The 12317-nt window shown below is 34.8% G+C and overlaps 1 protein-coding gene and 1 pseudogene across 4 annotated transcripts in view; both read left to right on the top strand.

Moving 5' to 3' along the window:
- Positions 1-12317, top strand: part of LOC110255239 (olfactory receptor 6C1-like) — a 371689-nt gene that overhangs the window by 356385 nt on the left and 2987 nt on the right. The window contains exon 1 of one of the 3 annotated variants that reach the window (XM_084955876.1): positions 10166-11950. The exons of the other annotated variants lie outside the window; for them this stretch is intronic. The gene's annotated coding sequence lies outside the window, so the exon portion shown is untranslated. Of the gene's footprint in view, positions 1-10165; positions 11951-12317 lie in introns of those variants that run through there. 3 annotated transcript variants of the gene reach the window in all.
- On the top strand, positions 877-4877 carry LOC146403218 (olfactory receptor 6C3-like; annotated as a pseudogene). The gene has a single exon (XR_014803306.1). The product of XR_014803306.1 is annotated as an olfactory receptor 6C3-like (transcript).

The raw sequence follows: 12317 nt of genomic DNA, 5'->3' as shown, positions 1-12317 counted from the left end.
TCTGGGTGAGAGAACTGCTAAGATATGAGGCAAGTAGTTACTTTTCAATTTGCGTATCAGTGCAAAGTGAAAAATAGATAAGTACTGCCAATTCATTTAAGCACAAAAATAAAAATATTTCTATATATACATTCCTAGCAATCATGGGAGATGTCAAATATCAATGATTTCAATGGAATTATAAGACAAATCAGTAAGTGAATATCTTCTCTATTAATTAAATAAAATAATTAGGAGATTTATTCTATTTGTTGTAAATACATATACAATATGTATAGAATGTTCTCATATTATCTTTATAATTACATTAATTAATATTAATGTAAATTAAATTAATTTATAATTAAACATTTAAAGTTTATTTTATTTGCTAAGAAAATCATTAATTGATTTATTTCATAAAAGTAATCAGTTGTTACTTTATTCTTCTAAGTTTCATTTTTATTTTTGATAGAAGTGAGATAATCCATTTCTGTTTTTAGGTGATAATATCTGCTAATATGCACATCATAGAAAAAAGAAAAATGCATATTTATATGATTATTTCAACAAAAATTCAATGATTTGCATAAACAAAACAAAGCAAAAAGCATTGATTTCATTTATCAATTCTCAATAATGTGACTTATTGTATGAGGTCTTCTTAACTTCTGCTACATTTAAAATAAGAAAACTAGAACATAAAGCAGGAGTCACGAATATGTACTATGACAATGCAAAGTTGATAGAAATAACACCTTCATGAATTATAGAGAATACTTGGGAACCGTATCAATGATGATATTGATCTTGATGAATGATATCATTCCTCCCCTCCCGTTAATATACTCTCCACCTAAATATCTTTAAAAGAAGAAAAGAAAGGGAAAAAGAGAAATGAACCACACGGTGATCACAGAGTTTGTCCTCTAGGCCTTTCGGATGATCCCGACCTTCAGGTTGTGATTCTCCTCTTTTTATTTGTCACATATGTATCAGGTGTCACTGGAAACCTGACCATCATCACCCTGACCCTGGTGGACCCCCATCTACAGACGCCAATGTATTTCTTCCTCCGGAACTTCTCTTTCTTAGAAATCTCCTTTACTACTGTATGCATCCCCAGATTTCTGGGCGCAATTATCACCAGGGATAAGACTATTTCTTATCACAACTGCGCAGCTCAACTCTTTTTCTTTATTTTCATGGGTGTGACTGAATTTTACATTCTAACCGCCATGTCCTATGACCGCTATGTTGCCATCTGCAAGCCTCTTCATTACACGACCATCATGAACAGGAAACTCTGCATCCTGTTTGTGCTCTGTGCGTGGCTGGACAGGTTTCTGACCATTTTCCCACCCCTTATGCTTCTCCTCCAGCTGGATTACTGTGCGTCCCATGTCATTGACCACTTTGCATGTGACTATTTCCCCCTTTTGCAATTGTCTTGCTCAGATACATGGCTCCTAGAAGCAACTGGTTTTTACTTTGCTTTGGTTACCTTGCTGTTCACCTTGGCCCTAGGGATTTTATCTTATATGTACATTATCAGGACTATTTTGAGAATCCCATCTGCCAATCAGAGAAAAAAGGCTTTCTCCACCTGTTCCTCTCACATGATTGTCATTTCCATCTCTTATGGAAGCTGTATATTCATGTATGCTAGTCCCTCGGCCAAAGAAAAGGCATCACTGACAAAAGGAGTAGCTATTCTCAACACCTCTGTTGCCCCCATGCTGAACCCCTTCATCTACACCCTGAGAAACCAGCCAGTAAAACATGCCTTCAAAGACATGGTCTATAAAGCAGTATTTTCTGCAAGGAAATGAATATTTTGGTTAAAAAAAAAATACACTCTAAAGAGCATTTATTAAATCTTGAAATTCCTCACTATCTGTATAACTACACTTGCTCTTTTTATTCTCCTTACACTCCACATTACAGTTAATATATCTTTCCAATCAATTTGTTCCACTTTCATGCCTAAGTTTCTCCACTGCGTTGTTTACTGACATTTGAAAATATAGTAAAATTTAAGTCTCCCTCAGAATTTTCTGGAAATTAAATATATTTAAGAGATACTTTATAACACGAAGTAAAAAATAGCTTTAATTCTGTTAATATCAATTCCTAAAAGGTATGTATACTGTCACATTGTACTTCAAAAGTAGTGGTTCAAAATTAGTGTGTAATTGGGTATTTTCAGATGAACATTGATATTTTCCTAAGGTTTAAAGAATCTACATATTCTGTATTATTGTATATTAAATTCAGTCCAAAAATATGTACTAGTGCATTGCACTTTAAAGATAAGAGTTTTATACTTTGTGAAATTGAGTGCATATTTTCAAGGTAAATATTGATCAGATATTATATATTATTTATAGGGTATTCATGCTAGCTATCATTTGGGGATAATATTTTTTTTAAAAAAATCAAAATAATGCAGTAAAACTAAAACACTGCCACTTTCCTGAACTCAGTGAGCATCTTTATGAAACGTACTTTGAATTCTTTTTCAGGTGTTTATGTACTACATCATTACTATTTTCTATTTTATACCCTTTTTCTCTATTGCTACTTTTGTCTTCCATTCTTTCTTGCCTTTTGTTGTTTATTTGAACATTTTATATAATTTCATTTACTCTCCTTTGATAGCATCTTGTTGCTGCTGTTTCTCCTTTCCATTCTTCTTCTTCTTCCTTTATGTTACTTCCCAGGTTACGTCCCTGCTAACAGGACACATTAAAATTAATTAAAATTCATTTTCAAATCAGATTTTTCTACTGCATGAATCACGTCAGTACCTTAACAGATCAAATACCTAGTTTTTATTTTACCTTTACTTATTCCTTTTCTCTTGCTTTTTTAAAATTTATGTAGATCTGAGTTTGATATATTATTTTCCTTCCCTCTAAAAATTTTCTTATAACATTCCCTTCAAGCTGTGTGTTCTGACAACAAATTCACTTAATGTTTGTTTCTCTGAGAAATTCCTTATTTCTCCTTCAAGAGATAATTTCACAGGGTGCAGAATTACAGGTTGGTTGATTTTTTTTTTTCTCTCAACTATTTAAATACTTCACTCTCTTCTTGTTTGCATGGTTTCTGAGGAGAACTTATATGGCATTCTGCTCTTTGCTCTTCTATAACTAAGGCATTGTTTTTGTTTTGGCTTCTTTCAGGATTTTTTCTTTATCTTTGGCTTTCTCTTCTTTGTAAAATGATATGCCTCAGTATAGTTTTCAGCATTTCTTCTCATCAGTCTTCTCTGAGCTTCCTGGATCTGTGGCTTGCTGTCTGATATTAATTATGAGAAATTCTCAGTCCTTTTTGTTTCAAGTATTTCTTTTGTTACTTTCTTTCTTTCTTCTCCTTCTGGTATTTCCATTACACATATGCTACTTCTTTTCTAGTTGTGCCACAGTCCTCGGATATTCCATTCTTTTTTTTTTTTTCCCCACTCTTTCTCTTTGCTTTTAGTTTTTGAGGAGACTGTTGACATATGTTATAGCTAGATAGTCTTTCCTCAGCCAAATCCTATCTACTAATGAAGTCATTAAAAGCATTTTTTTTTATTTCTGTTACAGTGCTTTTCATCTATTGCATTTCTATTTGCCCTTTTAAAATTTTTCAATGCTCTGTTTCCCCTGGCAGTCTGTTCTTGCATTCTGACTGCTTTATCTGATCAAGACCTTATATTATTAATTACAGTTGTCTTAAATTCCCAGTTTGATAATCCTAACATCCTTGCCATGTCTGGTTCTGAATCTTTCTCTTTATCGTCGAAAAAAAAATTTTTTTTGTCTTGTGGTATGCCTTCTATATTTTTCTTAACAACTACGTGTAATATTCTGAGTAAATGGTACTGGTTTAAATAGGTCTATAGAAATGGAGTACTTAGGTGTGGAGTGAGGGGAAGCATTCTCTGGTCCTATGATTAGGTCTTAGTCCTATGTAAGCCTATGCCTCTGGACTATAAACTTCACAAATGCTCCTTATTTTTCTTCTCCCTGCTTAGATGGAAAAGAATGACTACAGTGGGTTTGATTTGGATATTTCTTCTCTCACATGGAAGGCTGGAGGGTACTAGAGTTGGGTATTTCTTTTCTCCCAGTTCAGTTAGGTTTGGACAATGTCCCAGCTGGTTAGGCATTGGTTAACTAGTTTTCCTTGGACCTTTTTAGGAACAGAATGCTCTGATGTGTTTCAAAATGGCTCCTTTCTTCTGCTCCCTGCCAGAAGCATTAGGTGATTTTCTGTGATGTTTATTTTTGAACGTGGCCATGCTTCTGGAAGCAAATCTCACAATTTTGTGGAGGTTTCACTTTTTACTGGTCTCTTTAGAGATTTTAACTCTCCAGGTTGACCACATTAAATCTCCAGCAACTCATGTGTTAACAGACTCAGGTTTTCCTATGGTGGCACGGGTGCCTATGGCAGTTTCCACCATTGAGTCTCTGCTCCAATAAGTCTTGACTACCTGTATTCACCTGTCCAATTCACCTTACTCGAGTACAGTTGTTTACCCTGTGTCCTTCCTGCTCTGTAGATGCAAAAAGTTGTTGATTTTTCAGTCTGTTCATCTTTTTTCCTGTTGTTAGAATCGTGTGGTTATCTCCAAGTTCTTACACACATACCTGAAAACTGGAAGTGTCAGATGTCTTTGAAAGCATTATTTTTGTCTTTAGAATCGCATTTCTATATGCTTTTTGCATGAGTATTGATCTGCCTCAAGCTACTCCATCTTATAGAAACATAAGCCTCCACATATTAGTTTTTATTTAATTCTTCTAATAATGTGCAGATTGAGTTTTATAATCCTATTTTTGAAATGAAGACAGTAAAGCTTTTATAAATTTTCTAGCACACAACATGAATAAATAGCAAAGCCTGAACCTAATTCTCTTATATTAGAACTCTGTTTTATTTTTATTTTTTGTTTTTATTTCTTTTTTATTTTTTGCTTTTTAGAGCTGCACCCATGTCATATGGAGGTTCCCAGGCTAGGGGCTGAATTGGAGCTGTAGCCCCGGGCCTATGCCACAGCCACAGACAGCAACATCAGATTCAAACCGCGACTGCAACCTACACCACAGCTCACAGCAACGCAGGATCCTTAACACACTGAGGGAGGCCAGGGATTGAACCCGCAACCTCATGGTTCCTCGTCGGATTCATTTCCACTTCACCATGACAAGAACTCCTAGAACTCTATTTTTTAAATCATCATGATAAACTCTCTTCCTCTGATGTTCTTGCAGTAACATTAGCACTTACTTAGCAAGGTAAAAATGGTTTTTGAAACTTTTGATCCCTAAAACTAATAAAAGTTATGTATACTTGAAAAATTTAATAAAAATTAAAGATTAATATAAAAATGGCTCTTTTAGTGGATATGCAGTTATACAGATTAGCTGTGATGTGATGCTAGTTATAATGATTAGCTGTAATATGATTAGATCATCATGAGCCTCAAATTAGCTTAATCTCCAAACATAATTTTATCAAATGTTAGGTGACTCAGAATAACTTAGAATATTTAACAAGTATTTTCACACAAGATTTTTGTACAATTTTTGATGAACATGTAATTCAGCAGAAAAATTAGATAATATTGAAAGTATTATTTTAGTAAAAACATCATAATCAAAAAATAATCAAGAAATGATGGGATAAATCACATAAATTACTTAGTACAAAGGAGTAAGTCTGCCGATTGAAAAAAATACTTAATGCAGTAGAAAAGTTTTTTTTCTGAATATGGCCAATTATATTTGGTTTTAAATAAGCTGTAATATTACACTTTATGATATACTGAACATTCTTTATAAAGTTGGTACCTAAATGACAGCCAAATATCTCCACCAGTTAGTCTGTTACATAAATTACACAATGTAAAACCTGAATAGTACATAATGATAACTTGTCAAAGTATGAAACCACATACGGAAGTTCTCAAAGTTTTGGAGTTTTGTTTTTCTAACATTACCATTATTAAAAATCTAAAGGAGGGGCATGAAGAATTAAATCTCAAGATCATGAAATGAGTAATATTTGAGCCTGTAAAATAAGCAGAGAAGTACAGCAGTAAGGCTGATGTTTGCATATTATATGTGCTGTAGTTAAGGGTTAAACTGACATTTTTTTTTAGTTCCTTAAACCTAATGAATTTAAAATATAGCTCACATTTTCCCCAATATATTTAACAAGCCAATACATTTTAACTAAGTTCCTTTTGTGAATCCTACAGTGCAATATAAAATACTCCAAAAGTTTAAATTATTTTGATTATTCCAGTTGCAGAAATTATTTTATTTCATTAGTTATTACTATATGCATGGGTAAGTAACCTGGTTTGGAGCTAGGAAACTCATATTTCATCACCCAAAGTATAAACAACACTGCAAACAAACAGGCACAACAGTGTAATCCTGGGTAAGAAGCTAAATGTAAAAAATATATACATACCAAGTTTATATCCCTTATGTATTAGGGGAAAAGTAGTGACTATCACTACTACAAAGATAACCTGTCCCTCTCAAATAGTATATTTTACGGATTATTTGTAAAGATATCACCATATTTATAGTAGAGATCTTTTTAAAAATAATACTACAAGTTTCAATAAAAAAACTAGTGCGAATTTTTTTCCTTTATACAGATTCAGTAGTATTTTCAAGCAAACTAAACAAAAAGTTTGCAATCCCAGCACATGAGAAATAAGGCCTCTTTTTTTCATATTGGCAAAACAAAATATGTTAAAAAAATTTGCCCTCCCCTACATTTTTCTATAGCTGTAATAGTTCATATACTCATTATTTCTTTCTTTCTTTTTGTCTTCTGTCTTTTTAGAGCCACACCCGCGGCACAAGGAGGTTCCCAGGGTGTGATTAGGGGCTTTTCTGTTTTTTTCTCCTCTGTTTCACTACTGGATGTTCTTGTCCTAAGTTTCACAGAGCCTTCTTTAAAAATATCTCCAAATCCAATTCCTTGGATTTTCTTTGGCTGGGTAGGAACTGATCCAGATGTGGCTTCATTCCCATTCCCGGAGAGGTCGACCCAGTCAAAACTGTTTCTGAATCCTCCTGGGCTTCATGAGTTTCGCCATCATCTGTTACCTCTAATTCCTTCCAAAAGTTTGAGGGAAACAGTGCCGACTTGTTGTTCAGGGTTCAGGGTTCCACCCCACCAGCCTTCCTCTGCTTCTTCACTAATATTGATAATGTTTCCCAATTTCAGCTCCACTTCAGCCTCATTTTGTGGAATGTAGTCAAAGTCAACCTTACACTGAGGTTTATTGGTTTTCTTCTTAATGTTTTTCGTTTGTGCATGTGGCTGAATTCCTCCAGCTAGAAGTCCACAGGTGCTGGTTCGTTGTACAAGACTTGAAACATTCCCTTGCTTTTCCCATTTGATAGGCAAATTTTCACCCTTGAATTCTGTCTCCCTCTTAATTTCCTTAGTAAAATTGTCAGGAAACATTCCTCTGCTCCCATTCAGTTCTCCTTCCAGCCATCCTTCCTCCCAGTTTTCACACATCCCGGATGATTTTCCCCAACCTGAATAGTTAATTCATCATGTACAGAACCATAGTCATGCTCCACAATGTAGTCGACTCAGAGCCCGACCCTCTGGCTCCCTCCACGCCCGGGGTTCTCAGTTGTGACAACAAAGACATGAAAAGTTCTGAATTAAGAGACAGGTTGCTTTACTTATATCTGTTTAGAACTTAGCTCTTAATTAAGTTATGTGACATTGGTCAAATTATTTTCCCTCAGTGGCATGCCCTTGTTTTTGGTAAGCTGAGAGAAGGTGGGAATCACTTCTATTTTGATTCCATGGTATCTCCAGTGTTTACATAGTATCTAATGATAGCAAGTCTTCAACAAGTATTTGTTGAATGCATAACAAAGTGATTGAATTAACAGACTTTTTGGTTGGTGGTTTTTTTTACATTCTTTTTTTGGGTGGGGGAGCGTACCTGCGACATATGGAAGCTCCTAGGCTAGGGGTCTAATTGGAGCTGCAGCTGCTGGCCTACACCACAGCCACAGAAATGCAGGAACTGAGCCATGTCTGGGACCTACACCACAGCTCAGGGCAACACTGGATCCTTAACTCAATGAGCAAGGCCATAGGTCAAACCTGCATCCTCATGGATACTAGTCAGATTCTAAACCCATTGAGTCACAAGGGGAACTCCTTTTTTGTCATTTCTAAAATTAGACTGAAAGAAATAGGATTTATAAATTCTTGTAAAATTCTTGTAAAATTTTTTGATTTCATTATCCGCTGGAACCCAACCCACCAAGTAAAGGGACCTCTGGATGGTAGATCCGCCTCAACAATTAGCATCATTACAGTTACAGAAAAATGAACTGAAAAGATTCTTGGAAGAGACTAAAGAGTTTAATGGGTATTTTATCCAATTTTTCCCATACCTTTCAATGGGAAGTCACTGAGCACTGAGCACTACATTCCATCTCACACTTCTTTTAATTGTTCTCTAATTTTTGAATAATTTAGTTGACAGGTAAAAGCTTAAGGATCCACTTATGGAGACATTTTACTCTATAAGAATAGAAAATGTAATATTTCCACTTAAAATCCCAGTATCTTACTCAGTAAGATTAAAAAAAAAAAATCTTCAGAGACATCCTCATGAGGAAAATTCAGGAAACCTCTTCTAAAACTTTTGCACATTTGTTTATTTTTACATAAACATAAGGCAAAACATTCCATATGCTGCTGGCCTACTTCTCACGTCCCTTTTCTCTGTGGACATTGTTCCTCAAGTTTCCTGTTTCGGTGTTGGTACTAATGTTGATAACATGTTTATAATCCTAAGCGTGTTTTCCTCCTGGCCCTCTTCGGCACATTGAGTCGCTGGAGTATCTCCCCTGAGCCTTGGGCATATACGGTAGAGAAAATATCACATGGCTTATCCAGGTTACAATCCACATAGAAATTATATCCAGAAAGGCCCACAGTAACTCCGTATCTTGCTTCTCTTCAGTATTTTTGCTCTCTTGACTACAATAGAAAATGTATCAAAAAATCAGAGCTCTGGAAATAAAATAATTGGAAATGTATTAAGAGAGTGATTTTTAGAAAGGCTGGATTTTTTAACCTAAAACCAAAATAGTTGCATTTTTTCCATAATTTCAACCAGCTGATGTGATGCATTTGTATAACAAATAGAGGTAAGACTGTAATGTTAAAGCCAATGAAAACTTTTCCTTTTTTTTAGCTCTGATTCATTATTTATTAGCTCAACTTTTCATCACATTGAGTAGAATAATTTGGGGATGCCATTTCTTTCTGTAGATACCAAAGAAATGAAAAATGAGCATGGTTGCATTTCCTGTTTGGTGTACTAATTTATTACTTTACTAATTTTTGGAAAAATTGCTCTCTGAATTTGGTCCTACTCATTGAATATAGGTTTAATAAGTAGCACATGCATCAGTTTCAGGCAGAAAGAGTTTAGAATTCCAGTCTTATCATTACCTAGATGTATGAACTTGCTTATATTATTTAAACTCTCAATGTCAGTTTCTCCACACTCAACATAGTGTTATTGTAATGAGTCGATGACAAAGCTTTAACATTATCTCTCAAATGAGTTTCCTCAGAAATGTTATTATTACTTTACAGTGGGACTATCTTTTTCAACTGTGATAACTGATTTTATTTTTAGAAATAATAAAGATGACAGTATTTACGGTGTGAGTGTATGAGATAAAAATTTATATAACTGGATTTTACTTTTAATTATCCCTTGTAATAATTCCATGAACTATTATTATTTTCCTAGTAAAAAAAAAATCTAAAACTCAGAAACAGTTGTATTTTTTATACATTTCTCCTGAAATGGAAAAGCTAGGGGTTGCTCCAATAATCCCACACATTATAAATTAAAATTAAATTCTGATGTTATACATTTTAAAAGAATTTTTCCTTTTTAAGTTAAAAATTACCTTCAAATACAGATGCTAGTTAACAAATTGAGACAATCAGGAGAGAAAGAGAACATCTCTATAAAAACCCACAGATTTTGCAAGTGATTTAGGGGATTACAGTTTTTCCTTCATTATTCTTCTTCATACTGCTTTGACTGACTGGTTTGACCTGACTCCCCTTTGCCATTAGCAAAAAGGAAAGGTCATTTTTTTTTTAAGGGGACTCAGAGAATTAATTGTAGGACTAATTGTAGGACTACTTAAAGGCAGCCTTAGAGTATAATCTGAAAGTAATCTAAATTGATTCTTCTTATGAATTTTTGTCATGTAGTCATGATGAAGTTCTTACATGGTATTGAGAGTCAGCAAACACAGATGGAGCAGAATGAATCATTCCAGAAACAGACAGGTGGCTATAAAATCAAAGTTTACTCAAGATAGTCAAATTCAACCAATATTCTGTTCTCTTCTGTGACAGATTCACCTGGCATATTAACCTAACACCAAGAAAAAGATTGTCAAGTCAGAGAGAAAGATAGAGAATTGGAAAACTACCCAGTAATGTTGAGGGTGCTAATTGCCTTGAGGACGTATGTGTTCACAAAGATACTTATGACTTCTTAGGGGTCTTAATATAAGAAAGGAGAGTTCAGTACACATAGAGAATGTGGGAAGATAATTTAAGTTTCCAATTATATCACGGAATTTAGGGAGCCTCCCACCCAACTCCTCATAATTTAAATAAAATTAGGAAAAAAGATCTCAATCTTTAGTAGACATTTAAATAATGTTGCTTCTTTAAATTGGACAATTCGGGGGTACCAATTCGGGGGTTCTTTTCTCTGGAGGACATCCTTACAACTGACTATGGACATTCTTGCAATTTACTATGAAAATGTCCTGAAAATCATTTCCAGTTGTTTTATTTTACACAATGGCAAGCATTTGCTTATTGAGGAGGTGAAGTCTCCCTTTCAGTGAGCTACAAGCCTGATCCAACAATGAGATATCCAAGACATTCAAATTCTTTAAGAAGAAAGATACAGGAAGGAATATAAAGCTTGGGATCAGAAATTCCACAGACGAGGAAAACAATGTGGATGGGTAGGTAGGAAGGAAAATCTGAAATGATGCCTTAGAGACTTGGCTGTGTTCTTCATTACTTCACCCAGACACCCCAGGAGTGGTTGACAGATCACATCCCAGAAATGATTGCAGAACAGAGTCAACCACAGCTGTTGGTCACAGAGGATTTTCATTTGAGAACAATGACTTATGTTTGTAAATGTCCATCACATCCTTGAATTGCCATACATTTGTTTATAGGATGTGTAATTGTGACATCTGTTTTCCTTGTCAGTACTCTTAAGACTTTTTCTCTAGTCCCTGAGGAATAGCAAAAGAAAGAAAATGTTCATTTTCTTGTGAATCTCACATGCTTTCCCATTAGCATTGTCCATCATATATCTTAGCTAGAATTTTCCTTAAATTGACAGGAGCAACACTTTTTGCTATAGAGTGAGGTGAGCAAAAAGAAGGCTCAGGATTTTAAGGGAAAAAAATTTGAAAAATTTCATAATAGTTTCACCAAATCTATATCTTGAAATTAAATATTCATTCTATTGCAAAAACTTCTATCACTGGAATGTAAACTATAGGAGTTAATGAGAATTCACAGAATGAGTGATATTAAAATGAACTGGTCAATTAATTGAAGGAACTCGTAGATAACTTTTAAAATAAATGCATTATTACTGTTATTTGGGAAGAAAAATAAAAGGTTTTCATTGCTATTACATGGATTACTCCAATACACTGAAAAAACAGAGCTCCTACTAAGTGAAAGTTGATGTGGGATAAAAGGAAAAAACATAAAAATGTTACATGGGGGAGTTCTCTTGTGGTGCAGTGAGGTAAGGATTCAGCTGTTTTCACTGTGGAGGCTTGGGTTGCTGCTATGGTATGGGTTCAGTCCCTGGTCTGGGAACTTCCACATGCCACGGGTGTGGCCAAAATAAATGACATGAGATAGAAAGCCTGTGTGTGTGTGTGTGTGTGTGTGTGTGTGTGTGTGTGTGTGTGTGTGTGTGTGTGTGTGTGTGTTGTGTGAACAAAGAGAAGGAGGGACAGGTGGGGAGAGAGAGAATACTATGATTTAGAGGGCATACATTTTCCAGAAACACATGGTCTCTGAAGGATAATGTCTGATTTTAGGTATTTGTGCAATTTGGTTTCCTTGGTGCATGACATAGATCCAATCTACTAAATGTCCACTCTGCCTCCTCTCTACTCTGGACTCTCTAATACCTGAAAACATTATGGTAATGAACCCATCACCTCTGGCTTCAGATGAGGAGTAGGAAGGTGGGA

Source organism: Sus scrofa, chromosome 5, assembly GCF_054392235.1.
Source record: "Sus scrofa isolate SSC_HxYL_T2T_F1_AM1 chromosome 5, Sscrofa_HxYL_maternal_Yorkshire_Landrace_v2.0, whole genome shotgun sequence".
NCBI lineage: Eukaryota > Metazoa > Chordata > Mammalia > Artiodactyla > Suidae > Sus > Sus scrofa.
Note: the sequence above shows the minus strand (reverse complement) of the source record. Positions and strands in the feature narration are given on the sequence as shown.